At 47.3% G+C, this 27,616-nt stretch overlaps 1 long non-coding RNA gene across 5 annotated transcripts in view; it reads left to right on the top strand.

Annotated features, from left to right (window-relative positions):
* LOC111855984 (uncharacterized) overlaps positions 1 to 27,616 on the top strand; it is a 61,424-nt gene that overhangs the window by 19,085 nt on the left and 14,723 nt on the right. For 3 of the 5 annotated variants that reach the window (XR_011984747.1, XR_002841010.2, XR_011984746.1), the window contains exon 2: positions 26,069 to 26,294. This is a non-coding gene — a long non-coding RNA (uncharacterized lncRNA). Of the gene's footprint in view, positions 1 to 13,879; positions 13,970 to 17,553; positions 17,685 to 26,068; positions 26,295 to 27,616 lie in introns of those variants that run through there. The other 2 variants (XR_002841011.1, XR_011984745.1) reach the window with 2 other exon arrangements.

Genomic DNA, 27,616 nt, shown 5'->3' with positions numbered 1-27,616 from the left:
TCAGTAGCAACAGTGCTGAGGGAGCTGGCGTTTTTGTTGGTGATGGATTACTTTGCAGTGGTCTGCGTGCCCATTTAAAGGTAGACTGCAGAATATTTTTGTTGTAAACCACAAAAGTAGAGAACAGCTCATGATGCCAGGCAATCTCTGTGGAATATTCCGGTACCGGTCCAAACATCGTGGGGTTCCTTACTCGGGCTCGTCCCGACTTGTCTTGTCAAAACTGGCATCCCTGAGTCTCTCAGTGTCTAGCTGGGGTGTCAGTCACTGCCTGTAGCTTTTCTTTGTGGAAATAGACAAAGCGGGGGCAATGCAGTGTGCACAGTGCTTGTGGTTTGTGCAGTTGCCTCACACATCTTGGCCTGGGATTTGAGTCTCTCTTCCAGATCCGTCTTTATGGAGTTTGCATGTTCTCCCCGTGTCATTGTGGGGTTTCCTCTGGGTACTCCGGTTTCCCCCCACAGTCCAAAATCTTGCTGGGGCAAATTGGAGTTACCAAATGACCCGTAGGTATGAATGGTGTTTGAGCGCCCTGCAGTGTTGTTCCTTTGGGTCATTCGCTGCCTTGCGTCCGTAGCTTCTGGGGTAAGTCCTGGACCCCCGCAAATCTGCATAGGGCAAGTGGGTATAAAAGATGGATGGATAGATGGATCGACAAAATGGGTAGCAGCAGGGGAAGGAGGAGTGCTGGCAGTGGATCATGCATACAGCATCACCCTCTTCTTTCTCCCTCGGTTCTCCCTCATAATTATTATTATTATTATTATTATTATTATTATTATTATTATTATTTTATCTGAACAGGGGGAGATGGGTAACTGAGAACCTGCATGGTTCTCCATCTAGGTTCTGAGAACCTGCATGGTTTCCCATATAGTACCATGTGGCCCTTGAAGCGATGGCGGTTCCAGAGGGATGTGGATGGGGAGCCAGTTTTGTAGACGAATGGTCATATGTCCCCTGTGGTGGGGGGCAGCTGGAGAAGAGCCCTTAACCTGAACTGATTTAGCAGATGTCCCCAAGTTTTTTGTGGCTATAAGTCCGCGTCGACGGAGGCATCTGTGAGAACATCGAGTGTTCTCGAAAAAAGGGGTCACACTCAAGAGCAGGTAAGTGTTGGCTTAGAAAATGGAAGAGGCAAATTATTTTTGGATTAATATTGATGCCGTAGAGGTTCGCTTAAAGCTCCGTTGAAAATCTGTCGAGGGAGACATTCTAGATGGTTCTCTCTGCTTTTTCTGGCTGGATCATGAAAGCTATATCGTATGTGGTTGAAGACTGCTCCCAGATCAGAAGACAGTCTGTCCCAGTGCCCATATTTGTTGTGATGAAGTTTCATAAAAGATATTGACGTAATTGTTATTACGCTGGGAGAGCCTGTCTCTGGGAGGGGTTAGCCTGAACAATAAACATGAAACTGAACATAAACTGCAGGTAAGCTGTGATAGAGCTGTGAGTTTAAAACACACAGAGCAGAGATATACACACACACACACACACACACACAGATACTGAGTCGCAGTATGAAGGCCCTCATTAGAAACGGCATGGAATAACATTCCAGGAAAACATCTACATCTCTTGAATCCTAAATCACAAACCAGATAAATGTAGTTCTTTTGGAGCCAGAGTACAGAATCGGTGTAACATTTACGCAGCTGGATGCTGCTGTACTGCTATTTACTGCTGTAAATCACCCAAAATGGGACCCGCATGGCCAGCCCCAGGCTATCAGCACATGCCCTTACCTTCCTCCTCGTTGCCATAACGACATTTAGGCTACACGCTTAGTGACATGACAGGGCAATAAAGACATGTTGCAAGGTGTAAGTATGGTGAGAAGCTGCCTTGGTGAAGTCTGCCCGTGGGAGTAGACTAGCCAGTCAGGTAATGGCGGCCATATTTATTTTAAGGCTGTTTGCCATACCCCTGGCGTCAGGTCAGGGGCACCCCCCAGCCCCTCCCTGACCCCAACCAGGATAAGCGGTCCGAAGGTGGATGGACAAATGTCTTTCATACCTCGGGCCTGAAAGTCTGACTCTCTCCATCGCTGATCTGCGGGTTTCATCTTACTGCTAATGTGTGAATTGGGGTGGGGGGGGGGTCCTCTGAGGATCACATTGAAAAGGTCGCCATGGATTGATGCATCAAGGCAAGACTGCAGACTCCATGTGGGATGGCGCCATGCTGCCCGCCAGCTTGACCCTGGAAAGCCAGAGCTGATCCCCCTGCAAGCTGGTCCTGCCGGAAGCTGATCCCGCCGGAAAATGATTCCCCTGCAAGCTGGTTCTGCCCGAAGCTGATCCTGCCGGAAACTGATTCCCCTGCAAGTTGGTCCTGCCGGAAGCTGATCCCGGCAGAAACTGATCCCCCTGCAAGCTGGTCCTGCCCGAAGCTGATCCTGCCGGAAACTGATCCCCCTGCAAGCTGGTCCTGCCGGAAACTGATCCCCCTGCAAGTTCGTCCTGCCGGAAGCTGATCCCGCCGGAAAATGATTCCCCTGCAAGCTGGTCCTGCCCGAAGCTGGTCCTGCCAGAAACTGATCCCCCTGCAAGCTCGTCCTGCCGGAAGCTGATCCTGCCGGAAACTGATTCCCCTGCAAGCTCATCCTGCCCGAAGCTGATCCCGCTGGAAGCCGTGGTTCTTGCTCTGGGTGGTGGGCCTTTCGCATAAATAAAGAAAATTCTCTTGCAGTCTCTGTGTGGAATTTCTGTGTTTGTGCTGGTTTCTCTCTGACGTCAGACCGTGTCGTTCTGTCACAGCCGGCCGACGTACCGTGCCGTTACCCTCCACGACAGAACGGCACATTTGACACGAAGTGTCGGACTGAGACGGTGGGTGGCGGTGGTTACAGGCTAATGAAACGGCTCTGCCGCTCATCTCTGTGTAACAGCCCTGAGGAATTCGGCTTCAAAGCTAGACTCAGCTGGTGCTGAGTGACTGCAGAGGTGAAAATGCTAAATGCTAAGCATTTTGTAGTGGAGTTGGGTATGGGGACCATGCTGGCTCAGTGGGTAGTGCTGCAGCCTCACACCTCTATAGGTATGGATTCAAAACCCACCCCTGCATGTTTGAGGGGTTTTGCATGACTTACTGATTTTTGTGGCACAGGCTTCAGGCTCAGACTGATCCTGGACTGAAGAGGTTGGATGGATGTACGTAATGTAGTTATCATGAAATGCCATGAAAACAGCTGCAAAGTCACATTCTTTATCAAGTGCTTCTATGAAATTAGCTTGTTTTGGATAGTAGCTTCATTGGATAATGGCTTCATGGGGAAAAAAAAAAAATGACGACTCGATTTCCACACTACGATTTTCCGGGACTTCTCTCAAATCCATGACTCGGATTTGCATAAATGTAGTAACATTGGTCTTTCATCAGGCCTTTTTTTGATGACAGCATCCGTTAATTACCGTCGCGCACGGGGAGACGGCGGAGCGTCTGCCCGCCCACGTCTCCTGGGGTGCGCCAGACGAAGATGGCGACCTACCGTGATTGGATGAAAGGTGTTGGTATAGCTGGCGGCATGGTTGGAGCCAAACGGGGAACTAATGGCTGTGCGCCCTTTAAAAATCCTTCAGGAGTGAGATTGGGTGTTTATGATGCTTTATGGGTCCGATTCAGACACACACACTGATAGATGTACACTCACTGGGTGGGTTTGAAGCGACAGGTCTGAGCCTAGCTGCTGTTTTCCTGTTTGTTTGCTCTGCAGACCGTCTCAGCCGTCTGGGGCCTGCAGCCTGAACGTTTGTATTCCTTCATCTGGTGACTGATTGCTTATGCTCTCAGGAAAGGGGCCGATGAGTTTGTCCGGCCTGCACCTGTGCTTCACACCTCTTGCACTTCTGTTACTCATGCCTGTCGTCACCCATTACCTGTTGCCTTGGACATTGTTGGCTACTCTGAGTTTTCTCCCTCCCTCCCTTTCTCTTTCTCTTTCTCTCCCCCTCCCCCTCTCTCCTTCCCTGTCTCCCTCTTTGTCTTCCTCTATCCCCTCGCTCTCTCTCTCCCTGCCACTCCCTCTCTCCCTTCCTCTCTCTCTGTCTCCCCCTCTTTCTCCCTCTACCTCTCCCTCTCTCTCCCCCCTTCTCTCCCTCTATCCCTCTCCCTCCCTTTCTCCCTTCTCCTTTCCTTTCCTCCCTCTCTCCCTCTCTCCCTGCCTCTCTTTCTTCTGTACAGCTAAGAATGCAGTGCAGTGCAGAGTAGGCTCCTGCCCCCACTCCACTCTCACTTTCCTGTGAATGACTATGAGTCCATATCCCCCCCCCCAAAAAAAAAAGCCATTAGACCCCCCCATCCACATCCTGTGGCATGTCCTCACCCCCCACCTCTATTGGTCATGCCTGTAAGGCCTCAGCACACGTAGCCCTGACCATGTCATGGGGATACAGTCTAAAATCCACAAAACAAACCCCATGGGGGTCTCTGCTTTCTGCCTGACCCCCCCTCAGCGCTGCAGTGATTTTCAGCAGCTGTAGTGACATTTCGGCTAGTCTGTGGGGGTGGGGGGCACTTGGATCCTGATGCAGGGACAGTGATGATCTGATGAACGTGGCTGCTGGACATTATGGTGACATTATCACCAGTTGTTTCCTGCGGCAAGATGAACAGTAATTTTCGGATGAATCTGCATTATTTAAAGATACCTTAAATATTAAAAACCCCATTAATATCTATTTAAAGTTTTAAATGTATTGGGACCTTTGGGTATGCTAGAAATTCTAAAGAAGTTGAAGATCATTTTAATTAATTTTTAGAACTTTTTAATTCCTTAGACTTGCGGTCTCTGTGAGTGAGATATATTCAGAACCATGTCCTGTAGTGGGGATGTCCTGTAGTGGGGATGTCCCATTTAAAACCTCATGAAAAGCACCTCACCGGATACAATGATATATAGAGAACTCTTAAAATCTGAAAAATGATTTTGATATCTGTCATTTGCCGGCGATTCTGACCTTTTGCCATAGACTCATTTTGAGTCGTTTTGGCTTAAATCCTCAGTAACATGCTGAGAATTTCACTTCAAATTGAGTTGAAGACATTCTGCGCCACTGGTGTGTGATGTGGTATACAGTGGTGTTCAGCAGTGGTAAGCAGTGTGCAGTGGTGGTATACAGTGGTGTGCTGTGGTGGTATACAGCGGTGTGCAGCAGTGGTAAGCAGTGGTGTGCTGTGGTGGTATGCAATGGTGTGCAGTGGTTTGTGGCAGCCGTGAACAGCAGTGGTGTGCAGCAGTGGTAAGCAGTGTGCAGTGGTGGTATACAGTGGTGTGCTGTGGTGGTATACAGCGGTGTGCAGCAGTGGTAAGCAGTGGTGTGCTGTGGTGGTATACAGTGGTGTGCAGTGGTTTGTGGCAGCCGTGAACAGCAGTGGTGTGCAGCAGTGGTAAGCAGTGTGCAGTGGTGGTTTGCTGCCGCCGGTAGTGCGTGGCGTGCGGCGGCGCTGTGCTGCAGTGGTGTACTCGGTATGTGTCTCTTCTCCAGACGGCCCCTGGCTTTTCACTTCTCCAGCTCAGTTCGTCAAACAGATCGTTTAAATGGCTGCTGATCTTTCTGCTTTGTTAGGCTAATTTCTCCCTGGCGCAGAAAAGGATTATTAGCGCGTGAGCGCTCCTGGAGGATGGCACTATCTGTGACGACCCCGAAACGCTGGGGCAGGGGGCACAAGTAACACCCCCCCGTATCCAAGCGACATGTCTCCCCTCTGTGGCAACACAATGGTCAGGTCACATGACTGACGGAGCGTGCTTCAAATCAGGCAGGGGTCTCTCTTACTTAAAAATGATTTCCTGTGATGGCTGTAGTCATCCTTAGCTTAGTGTCAGAGGTCTATTCTCTCATTAAATTTACAAGGCTGTATATATTTGCTGAGAATACCCAAACTTTACCCCACAGCAGTCAGGCATCTTCTGATAAGAGCATCAGAACACATACACTTCTTCCTGTCCAACATTTAGTGCAGGGCTCTTCAAATCTGGACCTCGATTCCAAATCCAGGCCATGTTTTCAATGCTTTCAGGTAGTTTAATAATCACTAATTCTGATTGGTCAGAGGCTTCACACCTGACTGACAGGTAAAGGAAGGCTGGGAAATCAGCAATGCTGTGATGTGAATAGCCTAAAGGGCCAAAGGTTTTCCTTTCCAAAGTATTTCTTTTCCATTGGGGAATGTTGTGTTAGTTAACTTAACATTTGACAGTGACAGAATGCCTCAGACAGTCTTATCCACTATATCACTGCTGTGCATTTAACGCTTTTATGTGTGTGTCACTTTAAATTCATATTACACCTCCAGTGAAGTATTAAAATTGTCCCGGTTGCACACATACTGTGTAGCATGTATGGCACCATTTGATGGCTTGGACTCCACGTCGTGCCTGAGGGGAGGGAAGCCATTGGACCCCTGACCGAGCACCTGCCCTTCCCGGGTGACAAGGCGGGGAAGTGGCCCCTTCCCTGCATCCCGGTCCTCTGGGGAGACGGCACCAGATTGGCTGAGATTGACAGCTTTTCCTCGCATTTAATTTCTCATCTTCTAACCTCCCGGACGACCAGGAGAAGAAAACACAGCTTTTTATCTGCTCCCCCAGTATCTCCTGACACCTTGAAATGAGATTATTGTGAAATGGCCTTCTTCTCCTAACCGCCGCTGATGACATGTCACCTGCACGAGAGTGAAGCTCATCCGACTCATTTTATAAGCTCAGTCACACCTGCGCCGGTCATTCAGACAAAGTAATTTACTGTGTTGAAAATAACATAACCATTGTTTCCCCTGAGAGGTTAAAAATACTTTAAAAAGCCCTCTCATGGACAAACTCCCAGCCTCTCGTTGGGTCAGTCCGTGGCTGGTCGTTTTAGCCGTTGATTTAGGGTAACTGCACATCTGATTAAGGGTAATTGCACCCGAATATCCGCAAGCTTGGAAATAGAGAGGTCACCCTCCAGTCTGGCAGAGGTCCTGTCTGCAGCACGATTAAAAGTCTCCACTTACAATTCATTGGTCTCTCCCCCCCCCCCCCTCCTGGGGTGGTGGATGTAATGCAATTATATGGCACCTTCCCTCTGCCACCGTTATGAAACTTGTGAAATGTGTGTTAAATCGGCAGTGTGGGAATGCTGAGAATGATCCGGAAATGAGAGCGGTAATATACAAACGTGCCTTGCCAGGGGTAGGGGGGGGGCAGGATTTCCGAGTTGCACTTTCTGCGGGTTGATCTGGGTGTCTTGAGCATTCTGCAGAATGGGGGTGGGGGGTGAGGGTGTCGGGGGATTTTTTGCGCCTATGGTGGCTTTGCCTTTTCCGAAGTTGTTCATGGGGGAGGGTCGTAGTGTGCTCTGGGGGGGGGGGTTTATTTGCGTGGTTTGATCGTGGTGAGCACATGAGCATTTTGGGTTCGGGAGGCTTGAGGCTAGGCCCACAGAAATAAGGGAACCTTGGGAAGAACCTTCCGGAGACCTGGAGAGAGAGAGAGACATTTCCTCTGGGCTGTGTTCACAAGAGCAGCAGAATGTAAGCAGCCTTTGAACCGCAGAGAACCACAGAGAAAGATCACATGACGCCGAGTAGCAGAATTTACCAGCTTTTCTGTGTGTCAGGTTGGCAAAATTGGGTCTTCATGCATTTCCTTCTAATCGGGATGCTGTCAGAGAAGCTGGGAACCCGTAAAGGCGATAACCAATGCGTAGCAAGTTGTGTGCGTCAGCAATGCAGTAAGCAACCTCTGGCTTAGAAATGCGACGGACTGCTGCAGTGCAGATCGCAGGTCTGGACGCAGCTGAGCGGTGAGCGGGTATGTGCCCGCGCTGCGGCGGGTCACGTGGCACAGTGATGTGTCAGCCAGTCAAGTGTAAGTGACCGTGTGTGCCAGCTGCAATCCTATTGGTTAATGATGAGATGAGAAGTTTTAATTGGCTGTGCCTCGTCCAATCACATGACCAAATTTTTAGCCGACGCCTGTACACAAATCTCGGGATTTTTGGACATTTGTGGAAGTTTCACCAAGCCAGCCAAGCATCCCACGTTACTGTGATTGTGGGTGTGTCTCGGGATAGGCTCCGCCTTAACGCCCCTGGCATCATGGGCTGGGCTCCGGGTATCTAGGTTTCCATCACTGTAGCTGAATAAGTCAAGCAGAAAAAAAAACGGAAGGAGCCGATATCACGGTCATGCAGCCGGATCAAATTATGTGCTGAATGAGCGGAGCGTCCGTATTAAATATTTACCTGATAAAATGGGCTATAAGTAATAAATCTCTAAATTTAATTTGACTTAATGGTGAGGGAACTAGTGGGTTGGAAAGATTAATAATTATATCACGCTGGGATTAATAACAAAAATATTGTACCGTATATATTTATCTAAATGACTGTGTAAAACATGCAAAATAAAAATCAGTCGTGCAGCACGCATCCCGGCTGAGTTGCATGATTGATGCGACGGTTTCGATGCAGATGAGGCTGCAGAGAGGAGGAGATTCGCCCTCCTAACGATGGTGACCGTGCCGACACTGGGGAGGGTCACCTACTCCCGGCCTTTCCTGTCACGGACACCCTTCCGGGCTGTACTCACGCACGTTTCATTGCAGACGTTCTCCCTGCTGTACAACAGAAGGACCTTTACTGGGATTTCAGGATATGAGTCCATGGTTTAAATCATCGTGTTACATGCTGCCCTGTTCCCCTTTGATAAAAAAATACTTTTGTTAAATAACTGAACTGTTTGTGAATGTTAGTTCAAGGGCAGGTGTTGGGAATGGGGTAAGCCTTGCTGAGATCCTCAGAGATGAACCTCAGTGCTCGATCTGATCAGCTAAATTTAAACCGTGTGCATCGCATCACTCTCAGTATAGTATAGATTCGGAATTCCCAGCATGGACCGGAACTGGTCTGTGACCAGTATTCTAGTGGGCAGTGGAACTCTGGGGGCTTTGCAGTGGGGGGTTGCATCTGAAAAAATTGGGAACGATTAAACTTATGAAACTGCCGATCAACACCCCTCCTCAACCATTTTACTGGTCCCTGAAAATTTTATATGACATAAACCAGTCCACTCTCAGAAGGTCAGGAAACCCCTATTAGAGATGATAGTTTTGCATTAAGGAGTTCACATGATAGCTGGATAAGCATCCATAATACCAATGAGGGTTTAACTATCCTGATGTGACCTTCTGGCACAATGAAACTCCCTAGGCCTTAGTTGAAAAGCATGGCGAGATGTTTGCCTCGTACTCTAAGTACGATCTTCGTTCCTCAGATTCTTCACTGGCTCTGATGAATGGGAGGATGGTTGTTTGATGTCGGCCGATTTAATTACCGAGGCACTTGTGTGCAGCTCAGGAAAGGTCACTGGGGAGGGAGAGACAAAAAAGGAACAGGCCTACGGTGGAATTTGCCGTTTGAATATCGATCTGTGACGGGTCGCAGTAATGGAGAGAAATGGCTTCATTACACACAGCTGATTGGACGAAGCAGGCATCCCCAAGCCTTCCCAGATGCGGTTCACGCATCCACCATTAATCCCATAGCCATTTAATTACTGTACTGAATGTGGGAGGACTAATGAAGAAATCGTAGCATTTTTGTTCCCGATGCGCAAAATAAAATCAGGGGATGCAGAGTTGGGAATTGGTATCTTCTCAGCATTGTGGTAGCGGAGCAGAAGGTTTTCCAGATGAAATTAGGTCAATTGGCATCTGACAAGATCAGTGGTTGGGCCAAAATCTTGCAGGAGGAGCAGCTGTGTAGCCCTGCTTGCAATGAAAGTGAGCTAATGTGCGCTAAGCTAATGTACGCTAACATAAGGCAAGCTAAACTAAGGTGCGCTAAGCTAATGTACGCTAACATAAGGCAAGCTAAACTAAGGTGCGCTAAGCTAATGTACGCTAAAATAAGGCATGCTATGCTAATGTGCACAAAGCTAATTTATGCTAACATAAGGTACGCTAAGCCAATGTGCGCTAAGCTAATGTTTAATGTATCGTTCACTTTCGGCTGGACCGCTTTTGATCAGTGTGCTTGTCCAGGTCCCACATACCACAGCCCCTTCGGAAAAACTGGCTCCATCACGGAGCCAAACAGAGATGGGCACTAGGGTATGGGCACTGGCACAACGATCTGCTGATTCATGCAAAACTGCGTGTTTCTGGACTGTGGGAGCAAACTGGAGAACCTGGAGGAAAATTCCACTTAGATTGTCCCGGTGTTGAGGTGGACCTCTTAGTTCAGGTCCGGGAACTATTCCAGGTTATTTTTTAAATTTAAAATTGGGTTTTAAATATTCTCTCTGGAATATAAAATTTTTTGGATCACTTTCAAAGTCCGTTAACCAGAAAATAAGTATAAAAAAAAATAAAAACCAAAGAAGAGTATTGAGTAGATAGAACCGTGTAATGATGGGATGGTAATTATAGCAACCGAGCCCTATAATTCTTTGACGTGACACAGAGAAAATGAAATCATGCTCCTCTACTTCTGGAATTTTATTAAAAGCTCGTCTGCAGGTTGGAATAATGGATTCATTGATGAGTCGTCATGACTACTGACAGGCTTAATGGTAGTTCTTAATTATTGCTCAGTGGTGAGTTCGGCCAATGACGGAAAGATCTAGGATGGAATTAGACATGCTGACCAGGCGTCTATGAAGGGTTTTAACGCAATGGAAGGCTTTACGCAGAGAGTCACAATTTTCAATTTGTGGCAGACAGTGATTTACTAACTGCAGTTATTAATTTTAACTCGGAAGCCATATTAAAAAGGTTCTCAGCAGCTTTAATGCACTATATGGGGTGGTGATGCCTGGGTCCAGACTGCAGAGGATTCTGGGATTTTGCTGTAGTTTCACCTGGTGCAATCCACCCGCTAACTGAAATGTCAGTGCGCAGCCTGGGGATAGCAGCATTCCCCACGTCTGTTTTATGGTGTGACATTGTAATGGTGTGAGGCCTATATTCCAGAAGTCTCATACTAATGGTGGAACTAGCATCCCCCCGAACCCTGCCCCCCACCCTCAGCATGCTTCACTGCCAGCACACGGTGCTGATTAATGGATTATAGACTTTGCATTGTTTTTTTATACTCTCTAATTTCACATGTGGCTCCCTTGGGGGGGGGGGGACCTCCTGGCCAATGGCCCCCCGGTTGGACCTCCTGGCCAATGGCCCCCCGGTTGTGAGTCTGAGACCCCTGCTGTAAGCCTAAATTTTTTGTAATGTCTTATTTTATGCTTTTTAATGGTAAATTAAGATGGGGCTGGAATGTACATTGAATGCTGTGGTGGGTTGAGAGAGTGTTAGGAATTATGGTTAGGGTTAAAGCTGAATGACGATTAGGGTCAGGGTTAGCTGTGAGACGCGAGATACTTATTAGAAAATAAATGTAACCACAATGCAGTTCTCACAGACATGGCAGTACACTTGGCCCGATCGCTAGTGCAGATAGCTGGCCTGTGTCCCCCTCCCCCACCTCTTCGCTGGCTCACCCTTTTATCGGCAGCCTGGGGGCTTGGCGGGAGTTGCAGCTACCACCGGCGCCCCCCAGTGGCCAGTTCATTACAACAAGTAGAAATGAGAGCTGGCATGGCCTAGCGGCTGCTGCATGTAGCCATTACTCCTCACGACGCGGAAAAAGCCGGCAAGGATTCCGTGGACCAAACCTGTCCCTTTCTGCATCTGTGAGAGAAAAATGCTCGAAACCTTGGCAAGACAGCCCAGCTCAACCGGATGCTGGGAATCAGATTCGGCACAGATCGCTAATCATTAGACTGAACTGCAGTCCTTTGGCCCAGACATCAGAGAGCTCCCCCAGGTTCTGTCCGTGGGCCAGCGGGCAGCGTAGGGGGGCACGGACAGGCGCTTGTGACCTGACACTCCTGGGTTTACGCGGGTCGACCCTGCTTTCATACCCAAGTGCCATGACGCTTAAGTCAGTAAATGAGGTGAGACTGTGATTTGCTTTGGGGCGAGGAACCCGTCCGCCACCACTCCAGAGGATTTATCTCTGAGATAATCGGCAGATCTCCACATCATGGCTGTATTTATTATACCTGATAGAAGGTTATTACGCTGCAATAGCTCCCTCAAGTTTTATACTTTAAATTGGAATGTCCAAAAATCTGATCTCTCTCTCTCTCTCTCTCTGTCTAAACTCCAAAAGATGGACTTGGACTTTGAACTTTCAGCTTCTTTGGAAAACTGCCCAGTTATCCGATTTCCTTTCATGGTAGGTAAGTCTACAGAAGCCCCAGTTAAGTGGCCGTGCAAATAGGACTTGCTGAGAATCTATTCCGGAATGATTACCGAGGCGTTTGTGCTGGCGGGACACCAGGCAGTTCCTGGTTATCCCTTTTGTTTGTCCTCATGCCTCATTTCCTCTCCTGACTGCGTTAATGTGATTGTTTGGAGAGCACCGATGGTTCCTTCCGCTCGGTGGCGGGACCCCGACACCGGGGTCGAAAGCATTAGCATACTCACAAACTAGGGGATCATGGGAAAACTGTTGGCACAGATTTTTGAGCTACATTTGCTGGGCTTGACCACTGCTGACATTTTAGTACTTCATTTTGTTATTTGTATTGTTATATATTTGTTTTTGACCATTTGCGGTTAGTGTATGACTTCGGAGTCAGCTGACTAAGTTTGGCGTGCTGATTGGTTCAACCCATCTGTCCTTACCAGGATATGTGTTCTGTCTCCACCCCATCACCTTTTTGCCCACCTTGTTAAAGCACAGTATGTTTCCCTTATAAATGTTTCCTGTCCATCTCCAAGTGTAACTTGGTCCCACTGGCGATCCTGAACCGAGTGATTTTGCGAAAGTTGGAGCATAAATTAGAGGCATCGAATGACAGATAGACTTCATCAGTAGAAGCTAGGAAGTCATTTAGTGTGGTAATTTTGCACAGCTCTGCTTAATATATGAGTTCTTAGAGCACAGTACTAACATTCATCATTAATGAAACCATGGGGCTGTTTATCCCCCGGTAAACAGTCACTGGAAAATCCCAGAGCCCACGTTCGGAGAGACCTCGCCATTCCGATGGCTTGCTAGAGGCAGTCATTGGGTCTGCCTTGGAGAACAGCCTCCTAATGGACGTGGAGGTCTACACCCCCCCTGGAGCGACTGCCAGCACTCACACCCCTCTCGTTGTGCGTAATGATGTTTCCCACAACAGGAAAATGCCACCAACAAGTACATAATCAGTGAGCGTGAAATCTTGGTGCCTTCCATTATAGGGATAAATATGTTGATTATAATTATAGTTCATGATTAGACGTACTTTTGTTTGAGTGTCACTGATAGCAAAGACAATATGTATTTCATTGAAAGCAGCCCCTATATGGATCTGATGTTTAGCTGTTGTCTGTGACGTGGTTTTAGGTTTTCGACGTACAAATCTACATAAAAGGGCTGTTAGGAATCACTTTCCAGATAGTCAAAGTAGCTCTTGTAGGGGATGGGTTTAGCTGTATTCGTTTGTGTGTGTGTGTGTGCGTATGTGTGTGTGTTGGGGCGGGGTGGGCGTCATTTTCAATTAAGCAGCTGTCGTGGATTAGTGACGGAAGAAATCGAGCCTTAAAAGATACCATGGCGAGAATCGGGCGCCCTGTCACTCCTCATTTTTATCATCGCTACATATGTTATCATCGATAACATCGTTTTCAGTCACCTGAAAATGGGATTTAATCACACGGCAAATTATCACTGTAGGCTCAGTTTCTGGGGAAATGTTGCGAATCATTTAATTTACGGACATCAAGCTCAGTTTAAAAACAATTTAATTTAAAAATTTCACAGCTTTAATTATGATTTCTTCCAGCAGGGGGAGCAATGGCTTCTGTAGAGTGTGATGTTTGCATAAACCGTACTGCAGGGAGGGGATGGATTCAGGTGTGTGTGGAAATATAAGTGGAAATCAAGAGTCAGTGAGGCGAGAGGCGGACTCCGGGGCTGTGTAGAGGCTGAAAGTGAGTCGCCCGACATGCTGATGAAAGGCCGCGAAATCTTAGCTGATCTTGGGTTCCTGTTTTGCCCATGACTTTTTCCATTAGGCTGGGGCAGATGGCAACTCGCGGCCGCTTGACATAGTGTGGCGATTCAGTACAGGAAGAAAAAGCCACAGCGTCTATAATAAAGCTTACATGTGGAGCGCGACGATGATTTGTTGTTTGTTGTTTTTTTTTTGTCGCTGTGGCGAGCGACGAGACGAGGCGACCTTAAAGACGCGGTGATTTAACGTTACGCAACAAACCTGGAATGCTAACGATGGTTATTCCCTGGCTGAGTGTACAGTCGCTTTCATTCTTTGCTGAAATAAACCGAGCTGAATTAATGTCTCCCGCGCTCTCGGTATTAAACCTATTCAAACCAGGCATCTGACCTTCTTTAGAGCACGGCTGACGGACGTGCTACGTGCCTCACTCTTCTTCCGTTTCCCCCGACAGCGGATGGTAATTATTTCATTTGGCCGTCCATGGCGCAGGGTCTCACTCGGACGATCTGTTGCAGTCGCACCTCTTAATGTTAATTGACTTCAATTTAGTGTTAGCTGAGAGGATCCGCGTTTTGGCTCTCGTTTCTCGGCCGGCATTGAGGAAGGGGAAGCCAAACTCATGCAGTTCTGCCGATGTGTGCTTGCATTTAAATTGAACCATTTAAACCATATGAGCGTACCGGGATTAGGGCTCTTGTTTTTTAAAATAATGCAATACCTTGACAAGTCAATGTCATTGACCTGGCAGGGGCCTTGCCTGAGTGCACCAACCTTGGACACCAATGAATAAAACATTCACAGGGTTGGTACTTTGCCCAGGGGAAGGGGGATGGTGCCAAGGGGTGTATCTTTAATTTAATAAGGTATAAGCTTATTATATAACGCTACCAATACACAATATTGATCTAATTTGTCTGGCAGGCTGGGGGGGGGGGGGGGGTTACTTTGAAATAGCTCAGACCATGGTCTTGCAGGCTCTCTGTATTAAGATGTTAGTACAGACTATCCCATGACTGGAATGTGCTGGTCTTTGCTGGTTAGCGTCATTTGATCGTGTCATATGCCGGAGGATGCGGCACCCGTCTTAACCAGCAGGCGACGTGTGTTGCTGGTAATGGTTAGTTGATCATGGTCACTACGTTTTTGTCCAACCTACTGAATCCAAACCCTGCCAATTGGATTGTCACTGATGTGAGTGTAAAGAAGTGGGTCAGATAATTAAAGGGTGAATGAAGGATGTGGAAACGCTGGTGCAGCAGAGAAAAGCCAGGTTCGTAGCTCTAGGAAAGGCGGAAATCTCAGACTGAAATGAGGAATTCCTGGGCTTATCATGTGCTGGCGGGTTTGGGGAATGAGGTCATGGGTGTGGGCAAGGACTCGCTAGACTTTCTCTGAGATGCCCCCCATCACCTCCCCAACTGGCATGACTTGCTTGCAGATTTTGAGAAAGCTAGTGTAACGGAATTATGGGCTGGTCTCCACCAGAATTAATGCGGGAAAGTCATCTATCGATTCATCCCTCCATCCATTTTTCATAACCACCGTGAGGCTGGATCCTGTCCCCGGAAGCAAAGGGCACAGGGCAGAGCATACAATACATGGGATGCCGGGAATATTAATGTGTGGATATTTCATACATGAATAATGTGTCTGAAAGCTGCTTAGCTCCCTCGTGGGAGCGTGGTACGGAGGTCACTGAAGAGTAACGACTGCTGCCCTTATTCTGGACCGGGGATCACTGTGATAACGCCTCAGTCCAATGCAATATCACAATCGTGTCATGACATCCTGTGCCGGTTCTTTTCTGAAATGAAGGAATTATGGAATATTTTATAAGGTTCTGCTCCCCAATGCATGGGGGTGTAGGATGGGCGTGGCTACTCTGGCAGAATCAGGGGGCCCAACACTTTACAGGGGCCCCTGAATATATGAAATTCCATGGAAAATTGGCTGGTGGGAGCCCAGGGTGACATTTTGTCAACGGGTCTCTGCCAACACGTGTTCTGTCTTTGTCGGTTGTAGATGGTCGTCTTCGCTCTTCATTTTGATTAGCGGTGTTTACAGCGAAATGACATGGAGTAGGGCTGCTCCCCTGATTCATTTGGCGCACCGTGGGGCGTCACTTTTTAACGCGACTTTGAATCGCCTCGAGCTGACGGCTCATCCAGGCGTTTGCCAAAGCACAGTCGGGCGTGATTTGCTTCGGATCTCCCCCCCCCCCCCCCGCAGGGTGCGGGGATGCTCAGAGCTCACGGCTCCTCATATCCCCTAGTTCACGTTCTGAGCGGGCTTGCCGGTTTTGGGAAATATGGCCTTCGCGGTCCCGTAACGGTACGGGCATGTCGACGCAGCCTCCGTTTTTCCGAAGCGAAGTCGTCATCCGTTGGGGTTGGGATTTGATTTCCGCTGCGTGATAATTATGCAGGGATGCGGAAAGCGTTGCTGGGGATGCAATTCAGGAGTTGTGCTCAAATCCCAGGTGGGATTTTTTTATATCGCTCCAGTAATCAGAAGTCCTGCAGATTGTTTTCTCATCTATCTGTCTGTCTGTCTGTCTGTCTTTCATTTGTTTGTTTATTTATTGCCTTTCACTGTAGGTATTCTCATCAGAATCATTATTGTCCGGACAGTATCGCATTAATCTGCGAAATGGCAGTACTGAGTTTTGTCTGAATTTCCCTGCGAGAAATAGCCTTTTCATTTTCTTTTCGTCATCTGTGTGACATGTAAACAGATCTGCATTTTGCTTATGAATGTGCAGCCTGATTCAGCACGAAAAAATATGGCAGGAGCGAGTCACTGAGGCAGGGAGCGAGATGCGCTGTCAATTTGATGACAGCTGTGATTCCGGGTGATGTTCGACCCCCCCTCCCTCTATCCTTCCAGTAGGCATGCTGTTTAGAAATGATTGACCTTGCTTTAAAAACAGGCTTAGCCCCAACAAAAGCACATCGTTAAACAAGACCATATGTGGCAAGAAATATGATTAGCATAGATGCATTGCGATGATTAGATATGCCGCTTCACGCGCTGCGCATTTTAATGGCGAGTGTGAAAATCTATATCACTGGAAAAGCAATTTCTACATTGAGATCCACAGGTTTATTGCTTTATTTGTTTTTCCCGCATGATGTTTTCATGACCAGATGTTCCTCGGAGGCGTCTTAACTTCCGGCACTTGTTTTCACGTCGCGCCTCTTACGCCATTCATTTTTCTCTTCCTGTTTATTTTGCAATTTGCAAAGACCGCCGGGGGCTGGTAGTGGTGACAATTAAGCATGTCGCTCTTCGCCGCACAGCCATGAAATGCCAGTAATTCTAGAATGACCGCACCATTCTCCCGTCTTCCCCCCCCCCCCCGACGTATCCGTAGCGTCTTTTTACAGTCCTCGGCAGAGGTTCTTGGTAAGAATGTCTGGGTCGATACTGAAACATGGGGTGAATCTCAATACCAAGAACGTAAAGATCGCACTTGGGGTCTTGGCAGGACCAGCCTTGTTAACTTGCCTTCCGAGAATGAACTGGCCGCAATGAATCATGGGATTGGTCTCGTTTGGCCTGGATGTCACCGATGTTTCTGGAGTGAGGCAAGAACAATATCCAGGGATTTTTGCCATCCTCTGTGCTGCTGTTCTTGAGTATTGGACCTGGTCTTCGGCGATGGAAGATGATGTAAAACGGGTACACAGGTACACAAGTATGGTCAAATACGCATTTTGAGATTGACCCATTGATTGTTTTGGTCATAATGTTTTTGAGAATCAATTGTATAGTCAAAATATAGATTTTTTTTATTGTTAAAATGGTACAATCAAACTTAATATGCACATTTAAGTTGTAATATCAACCTTGGTATTACTGTACTTGTATCGGATTGCAGAGACAGTCAGCGGTATCGTCGCTGCCCATCCCTAGTTGTCGGGGTAACAGTTAAACTTTTGGAGAGATGGAACAGGGTTTCGCTCGCTGTGATGTAGTGGGCTAGGACCAGCAAGCCACAGTAGAGCTTGACTTTTAAAATAATAATATGATGGAACTTTATTGATCCCTGTGGGGAAACTCTCTTTTCGCCTACTCCATCTCGCTCTCCACGACACACATGTAGGAGAGAGCGAGCTTGGCAGCGAAAGGCAGCCGTCTGCGGCGGCGCCCATGGGGCTGGGGGTCGAGGGCCTGCTGACCCACACACTACTGCCCCCAGTGGTTAACCGACTGCTTGCATTTAAGGTTTATCCAGCAGAAAGTGTCCCGTTCTCACTGAGCTCGGGTAGAGACGTGCCGACATGCGTGCATGAGCTGTCGTGTTGGATCCCTTCGAGCGGCGATATGGCGGCAGCGAGGTTGCCCGGGGTAACTTCCCTCCGGCTCCGCAGATGGTAATTCCCTGCCATTTTCGGAGGGAAACTGTCAGCGTGGGAAGGTGGTGTGGTCCGGCATTTTCGCCGTGTCGGTAATCATGTCCCGGGGGCTCGTTACGGGTGCCCTCTTATCGTTTTTAATTTCCCGCTGTTACGCTAAAGTGGCGGCTAATTCCCTCTAATGTGACCTGTCTGCGGTGAGGACTAGCATGCTGCTAATAAACACGAGGCTAAAGGCTCAGACCCCGGGGTGCCAGTGTTTGCCTGCAGTCCGGGCCGCAGGTGATGTAGCGGCTAGATAACCGGACTTGTCACCGACGGGGGGTTTTAAATTGCCCTCGAGGCAGGCTGTTAAGTCCATTTTGGGTAAGACGAATTAAAGTAGCTTGTTGTGTCGTGTCGTGCTGTCTGCGCCTTACAGAGATTTCCTGCTGCAGGATCGGGCGTACGCTGCCGACAGTCCATCATTGGTTCGAGACCCAAAACGGACATTGCTAAAGCCAGTTAACACGTCTATTCAGGGCTAAACTCCTTCTGTTATTGCCATCAGGCATCCATGTAGTGCTTATTCTGTACTGAAAGCAGTGAAAATTAAATAAATCGAGTCGCTCGCATGTTTTCTTGCGAGCGACTGAATTGATACGCTTAATATGGGCTGGAGAATAGCACCCATGTCAATCGCATTGATGTGTAGTGCGCAACGCTGTTGTCAATCTCGCAGTTCAACTAAATTGTTTTGGAAACAACCAACTGAATCAGGGTCCGATTTAGTTAATTGCATTTGATTGGCTGGCTCCCACTGCGATAGGACGAACGGCGCCCCCCCTGTGGTACTGATGTCTTTCTGATCATCTTGTTAATTGTAAAAAGCAGATGGGGGGCGGGTAGGATACAGCTGAGTGTCGCACCAGGGAGGGTCTCTCAGGTACGGAGATGTAAGGGGAAATTATTTACGTAATTTACAGAAAGCATGCCGTTCGCAGAAGGCCAATCAGACAGGTGCACACAACTGATGTAATTTACATATGTGAATGAAATGTAAAAACTAGATTGATTGGGTCACAGGGGTAGCATGAAACCCAGTAATAAGTTGTCAGTGGTGAAGGATAGCGGAATTGAGAATATGACATTCATGTCAGCCATGGCTGCATCCATACAGAATTCTGATGCGTTGCAGGCACGTTTGGAGGATCAGCAAGGACGTCCGTTTCATTGTCTGCTGTAGTAGTTAGAGGAGGTAGCGGGGAGAATCGCCAAGGTTATTATGGGGTCATAAGTGGGCCCAGTGCCTTCATTTAGGTTCACGTTGAGACTTTTATGCAAACTGCATTTTCAATAGAGCTGTTTTTTCCCCCGTGAAGGCCACACGTGTAGCAGACTGTGTGTGTGTGTGTGTGTGTGTGTGTGTGTGTGTGTGCATACGCCAGCATTAGATTATTAATCAGCAAATTGCAGCATGTGCACCAGAGGCAAAAATGCTACATTTGCCCAATTGTTCAGGGGATTGTGCACCATAAAAATCAGTTTGTAACGTTAGGGTTGTAGTTACCTGAAATTAGAGAGCATGCCATTGAAATTGAATGGTATCTGTTGGATGGGGTATGCAGATAAATTATTTATTTTATTTATTTTTTTAGAAGGAAAGGGACTTTTTCATCCCGTGACAGTGTTTCCTCGGGCAGCGTCTGACTCGGTCACCATGGCCTGGTGATAATTAACTGGAGGGACATGGATGACGGAGCTTAGTTACTTTGTCAGTATGGCCGTAGGTATTTTTTAAAGGTATTATACAATCTCCCTGCCCCTCTCACTACAATCATCAGTCTGTACCTCACGATTTGTCTGGGGGGTGGGCCAGAAGCGCCTTAGCTTGCGGTTCATTTAATGGCAGGAATCAGCGTTTCTGATGTCATAATAAAAATTAAATGCATGTTTTATTGCATGTTATTTCTTGGTGCCCCCCCCCTCTCCAGAAACGTGCTTAATTCACATTGTGCTGGCCTGCTGGTAATTGCATTTCACAGACAATGAACAATGTGACAATGAAAAAGCCATCTGGTTGCATGAAGGACCCCCCCCCCGACGAGTCAGGTTTTTTTTTTTACCACTGTAAGCCATTCTGGCATTTTTCTCGGGTTTTAAGCCTCCCTTTCTTGCCGTGTCGGGAAACGCGCGGGAGCCAGTCATTAAAGGCGAACACGTCGTTAACTGTGAGCTCGATGCCACAAATCAGCCCTCCAACCAACAAACGCAATAACAGAATGAGACTGTCAATATGTGTTGCTGTGTGGGTGGAAGTTCTGCAGAACTAGACAGAAGGAAAGTCACACATAATCAGAGGTGGATAGTTCAGGTCAAGAAAGTAAAAATCCCGCCAAGATTTTATTTCAGCCAACAATACTCCGTCACTGTGACTCTTCATACTCAACTGGTTGGTTAAAACAAAATCTTGGTCTGGATTTTTTCTTTCTGGAAAAATATGGAATTCGATGTCACTTGTGTGGAAGATGTGAATCTTGCATTGACTGCAGCCTTGGGAACTTTGGTGCCCTGGGTTCTTGGAGAACTTTAATGAGACTTGGGCCTGTGTCTTTCACCAGCTTTAAGACACTTTGAGAGGTTGGCTGGTATGGAAGAGATCAAGCCTCTCAGAACATTTCTTGTTGTGTCCCACATGACGACATTGGATGAAGTTGTTAGGTACGACGAGAGGGATGTGAGCATTGGCAGTCACTCCTAGACCTCAGGAGGCTTTTCTCCAAGCCAGACCCCATGGGCGCCTCTGGCAAGCCGTCAGAACAGCAAGATCTATCAGGAGAAGACACTTCCTGTGTTCCTCATTAAATCCGTTCTGAGGCTCTGGGTTTTTTCAGTAACTGTTTTTCAGGGGATGAAATGCCCTGTGGTCTCATTAATGATGAATGTTACAGGACATTGCGCTTTAATAACTCCGATATTAAGCAAAGATATACAGCACTCACTGATTAATGTCCTTGTTATTTACAAATTCCGTTCATTTTGCTGTGCGTGATGAATTTGTGATGCATTGCAGACAAAGCATTTCATAAGTATTAGACCAAGTGTTCCCTCAACTCTGCGTCCATAACATTCTGTAAATGGAGGGATCACATGATGACTGGCTGCTGTGGGTAACTCAGTAATTTTGTAATTTAGGAATCTGTTTTTATAGCGCCTTTTCTGTGTAGGACCACAGTGAGTGCGCGACCTCAGGAAACACGGCAAAACGACAGCACGGGCCACACAAATTTACATGAAATTCAGAGAAACCCGTTTGCCTAACTGCATGTTTTTGGATGACTGCAAGAAGCATGCAAACATATGCAGAATTGGGCATGGGATTCGAACCCTCATCCCTGTGGGTGTGGGGCTATGATGCAAACTGTAATTAGACATTTGAGTAAAATCATACTCTCGATTTGGTTGCACCTTGTACATATTTGTAATTTTGTGTGCACTACTAGCTTACTAACAATTCTAATATATTAGAATATTATTTTTGTTTTTGGTGTGCATGTGTGTGAGATTTGAATAGGTAGTTTATATGTACCCAGAAATGCTTTAAAAGTTTTAAATCTGTGTAGGATTCAGTGTAAGACTTTGAAGTGTCCCGCGTTTAATTAAGTTTGATGATTTTTTATGTTTGTTATGGACTGTGAATTAATGTCACATTGCTGTTAGTCTTGATGGAGGGCCTTGTTTATTTAAAAGGGCTGCTGTGCCAGGGCATAGAAATATGCACTCTTGAAGATACCAGACTTTGGCGCAGAGCATGTTTTTAACCTTTACCAGTCATCAGAGACTTCGGGAAAAAGGCCGACTCATTTTTCAAGATCGCGTTACATTATTAAAATGTCATGCCGGTGCACAAATATATCCCCTTTTTTATGTTATTTTCTAATTTGTTTAATTAAGAACATAACTTCACTTTAAAAAGTTGGTGATACTGACAGTTTGATTCAGACTGATAAAAGTGCAATTCTGCCTGCAGTAAGGGAAGCTCTTTCAGGTTTAATGTTATTATTTGCAGTGTTGGGCATTGCAGTTCCAGAAGCTACAAATCCAGACCGGGATTTTGTTTCAACCAACCAGCTGAATACTCTGTGACTGTGGCACTTTATACTCAACTGGTCGGTTGAAACAAAATCTTGGTCTGGATTTGTAGCTTCTGGACCTGAAATGTCCAGCACTGTTTATTTGGCTCCTGAATAAAGCCACATATCACATTCTGAAGAAATGCCTTAAACTATAATCAACTATAGTCATACAAGTATAACTGTGTATTTTCTCTGTAAATGTATCTGTGGTGCCTCAGAAATACAGTAAGATATTTCCCCAGGAGTTTTTTGTCCTGTTTAATAATAGTTCCCCATTCTAATATCAGCAGATTTTTCTAATGAAGTTCTCATGTAAAATTCATGAATTTGAAATAGAATATAAATATATTTAGGGAATTCATGCTCACATGAGTTCGTGTTTAAGGCTTGGTTCGTGAGGGAATTATGTACCAGACGGTCTTGCTTTGTTGTGATCAAATGCATGTTGTGTTGTGAGCTCGGAGTGGATCTTTGCGGTTCTGCATCTTACTCTGCTTGCCCTGTGTTCTCTTTAAAGTGCTCGGATACTTACTTTGTGGTAATGATTAACCGCTAACGGCTCCACCGGCCCTGTCTTCTCTGAGGAAGGATTATCTTTGCCGGCAAAAAGCATTTCACCGGAGGGTCTCATTTTAAGGTCATTTATTCTGTTTTCCATGCAAAAAAAAATAATTTCATTTGAAGGTGTATTGCTCATTGATTTAGCTCTACTGAATAAAGCAGACGCATTTGGCAGAAATGCGTCTGAATGATTTTTTTTTTGTGCTTTGGTGAAGGATGTTGTGAAAGAACAGGGTTGCAGGTTGTCTGTGTTATTTAAACTCAGGAACTCATGTAGTATTTGTTGCTGTTGTTGTTCTTGTTACTATTAAAAATCTCTCCTTGAGCTTTGTGCATTGATTTAAGTCTTTTTTTTATTTGAAATTATTTTTTTGTGAGAAATACAGCTCTGGAAAAAATTGAGACTATTCTATATTTTTAAAAAATCAGCACTTCTAAATCCTGGTTTAATCCTGGTTCTGCTGGCAGAGGCTACACTGCGCGTCAGGCTGCTTCCAGGATCAGAGTCACTAAGACAGCAGCACACAAGAACAAGGTGAAGCAGGAGAGACTGGGAACGACCAGGAACCAGCCAGGTAGAGGGCAGAAGCAACTTTCTAATGCCAGAGATGAGCGTCAACTTATCCAGCAGTGCCTAATAAATCGGAGGATGGCCTCAAGTGACCTTCAGAAAGAATGGGAAACATTAAGTGGTGTGAAGTGCACTGCTAGGACAGTTCATATCAGGCTCCTAGAAGAGAACCATAAACCAAGAAACAAGCCCTTCATCAATGAGAAGCAGGGAAGAGCCAGACTGCAGTTTGCAAAAAATGTATATTTTACTCACATACCCATAAATTCAAAAATGAATGAAACTGAAAATTTTGCTGTGGTCTCTTAATTTTTTACAGAGCTGTATTATTGAGTTTCACTGAACGATCAGTTGCATTTGATGCAATATACCTACAGGACCTAGGAGACCATGTCATTTTATTAGCACTGCAAGTATCTCAGGATTCTGAAATGAGAACCCTAATGATATCGCTGTATGAATTCCCCACACCTATGTTGATAATACATTTTTGAGTAAAAGTGTCGTCTTTCTCCCGTGACTCAGTAATATCTTCTTTTTCATTTTCATGTTTTTTTTTCTGTAATAGACTGCGATTCAGGTCAGTATGATACTTTATGATGTCACCTGTTTCTCCTGAGGATGTACAGTTGGAGTAGCGAGTGGGAATTTCCTACCCTGGGGAGCTGCCGTCCCCCTTCCTCAGAGGCCGCTCTCTGGTGCTCCCTGGCTGCAGTGCTTGGTCCTGCTCCCGTCGCCCAGCGGTGCGCTAATGTGTCCAGTCACTATACGAGTTGTTATGCTGCTCTGTCAGGAGACGGCACGCGATCCGGTCTCGCCCCACTCTACCTTTTCAAGTTAAGCCTCGATAATTGGGCAGGAATTTACATTACAGGTCTCTGTTTTTGCATCTTAGTTTAGTTTTTTGTCTTCATTCTCAATTCTGATACTTATATAGACTTATATTTCAGTGTTTCCCAATCTGGTCCTCGAGGACCCAGAGACAGTCCACATTTTTTTGCTCCCTCCCAGCTCCCTGTCAGTCTACATTTTTGCTCCCTCCCAGCTCCCTGTCAGTCTACATTTTTGCTTCCTCTCAGCTCCCTGTCAGACAGTCCACATTACCCTTTAAGAGAATGAAATTTTGGCTTTAGGAAAAGTAAAAGGCAGCCATCTTGGTGCCTAAGAAACCGGGGAACTATACCCTCCTCCATCTTGCCCGTCAGTGTGCCAGATACACTGCCCAAAGGGTGGCAGCGTTGGCAGACTGGTCTTTCAAAACGGTATAAACGCTTTTATGTTCCATATGCCCTAGTACAGCTACTGTGCACTGTACTTTCCTGACCTCATCTTGCTCTCCATAGCTTGGGGGGGGTTGCAGCGCAGGGTCAGCTAATGTGCAGTGCCTGTGGCGCTGGGGGGTTAAGGGCCTTGTTCAAGGGCCCACAGACATGTGACTGTTCTGGCGTGGCCGGGGTTCGAACTGGTCATCTTCTGATCAGAGGCATAGAGTATAATGCATTTTAAATGTCTGGCAGAGTGCCCCTCCTGGCATGCTGGAAAGCTCCGCGTCAGCACTTTGCCCGTGCCACCCCCGGTGGTGCTCACTGCTGCCGCGGGAGGCTGGCACAAGGCTCGGGTTGGACTTCGCCCCAGCTCGCTCCGTTGACGGCACCGAAGACGAGGGCTCCTAGAATGCTAACATCAGCATTTGCCGAAACAGGGGGGGGGGCGCTGAAACCCGATGCAGAAGGTGGTGCAGGTAGTGGCGGGGAGGGGGGGGGAGTGTTTCATATCCATGTCGCCGACGGCAAAAATGGGCCCAGGCATCACATCACAGGAGTCCCGACACGCGATGACTACCGTGAATGCGGATGCAAGTGACTCAGAGGAGATGAGTTATGGGGCCACACCGTGACTCGGGCTATTAGCTAACTGTCCATATTGCTCGAGTGACTTCACTCATCCTCCAGTTGTCTGTGATCTGTTACTGATCCTCACTGTTTTTACCCCTCCATGGGGATCGGGGGTGGGGGGCAATAGGGGTGAGTGAGACACGGATCTGGAATGGTGCAATAACTAGCGGTAATCACATGCGGCGATTAGACTTTGATTTATTGCCACGTTTTTCTTCCTGCTGGTTTTCATTCTTGGTCCATTCATCTCTTGGGTAGGGGGGTCATTATTTTCCCTTTTTCTATACTTAAATGAAACTGTAACGTGAAACTGTAGGGACCCTTTTATTTGTTTGTGAGATGTGTCACTCCAGAGTCCCCTTTGGGGAGTCCCCACACCCTGCTGCTATTGCTGCACACCCTGTATGTGTCAGGTGACCCTCAATCCACTTTTAAGGAGCCTGTAGTGAGGCGACATGAGAAAGTATTATAAAATCTATAATAAAATGACTTTTTGTTTATATGTGTTTGTTTGCATTTTCTCAGCCTCCTCCTACCATTGCTGACCCCCTCCATCTTTGCTGCCTTTTTCAGCGCCGCGTTCCCCTCCCGTCACCGTCTGATGGTCGCCGTTCACGCCGCATCCTTGGCCGAATGCGAAGCAGATGCAGGATTAACTGCCTCCGTCTCCGTGACGACTGTCTCCGTCTCCACGCCGCCGCGTGCCTGGCGGACAGAAGGCCGCCTCGTGAAAAATTCAAAAGTCCAGCTAGTAACTCGCAACGGTGGTGGCCTGCGGCTGAGAGGAAGCCAAAGAGAGGTAATCCAAGTTTAAAGCGAGCCCCCCCCCCGTCCGAAGTGGCCAAGGAAACAGTATATAACAGGCTTAATTGAAGTTCTGTGACCGGCGAAATTCAATTTAGCGGCAGGCGGCCGGCCGTGAGATCGGAGATTGATTTTGCACAGAACTAATCACATGACTTCTCTTTTTTCTGCCGTCGGTGTCGCTTGCAGCCCCGCTGGGATCAGCTTGGCTTCTGAAATGGGGCAGAAAGCGGGAACAAGAGGCAGCTGGGCCGCGAGCGGGGGTCGCCGTTTATCAGTCTTGTCGGCCAAGGCCGACGGCACGGTCAGGGTTGGTCTGTGGCGCCTTACTGAGACCCACAATGCACTCTGAGATTCAGATACCAGCTGGCTCCCAGTGCTTGTCCTTTTCCGCCCGACTTGTTCCGTTTGTTTACCGCACTGTGATCAAAAACTCCTCGCTCAAAATGGTAATGGGCCCTGAAACTAAGTGAGTAAACATTTGTTTGCAGTCCCAAGAGATGATGACACCAGCGGGGAGCCAGGGGAACTAATTGAGAACTTTAGATTGCTATACTCAAGAGAAGTCAGTTTCATATTTGGTTTATGGTAATTATCCGCCTGGCTTGAAGTCTCCTGGCAACAAAGAGGAAACCCCTGAGTGAAGAGAAAGGTAGAAATGATCATGACTTTTCAAAGAGTGTTCTGCAGAACATTGGACTTGATCTTGGGTTTGATGTAAAGAGCAGGAATGCAGGATTGCAGAATGTGCATTAAGGTGTGGTCCTTCGAGGCCCCTGGGCACCTGCCTTTTAGAGGCACCTGCCATTTAGAGGCACCCCTGTTATGGAGGGGATGAGAGACGTACAGGTACAGTGAACAAACCACATACTGGATATTGGGGGTGCTGGGGGCCCTTGTAGTTAACTCTCATTGTATGTGGAAAGGGCCCCAGGGGCCCCGGCAGTCAGCTTGCACCTTAGACAGCTGGGGGCCCTCATTGATAACTTACAGTATATATGTCAAGAGGACCTGGGGCCCCTAGCGGTCAAGTTGCACTCTACATACAGAAGGCTCTGGGGGCCCCTGGTGGTTAAGTTGCACTGTACATGTTGAGGGGCCTGGGGCCCCTGGTGGTTAAGTTGCACTGTATATGTTGAGGGGCCCGGGGCCGCTGGTGATTAAGTTGCACTGTATATGTTGAGGGGCCCGGGGCCCCTGATGGTTAATTTGCACTGCATATGTCAAAGGACCCTGGTGGTCATCTCTAGTAGAGACCTGCGCGGGACGGATTTTTCAGTCCCGCTCCTGCCCGCTCCCGCAAGATTCTGTCCCGCT

This window comes from Paramormyrops kingsleyae, chromosome 22, assembly GCF_048594095.1.
Source record: "Paramormyrops kingsleyae isolate MSU_618 chromosome 22, PKINGS_0.4, whole genome shotgun sequence".
NCBI classification, from domain to species: Eukaryota; Metazoa; Chordata; class Actinopteri; order Osteoglossiformes; family Mormyridae; genus Paramormyrops; species Paramormyrops kingsleyae.
The sequence above is the reverse complement of the archived record's forward strand: the minus strand, read 5'-3'. Positions and strand labels throughout refer to the sequence as shown.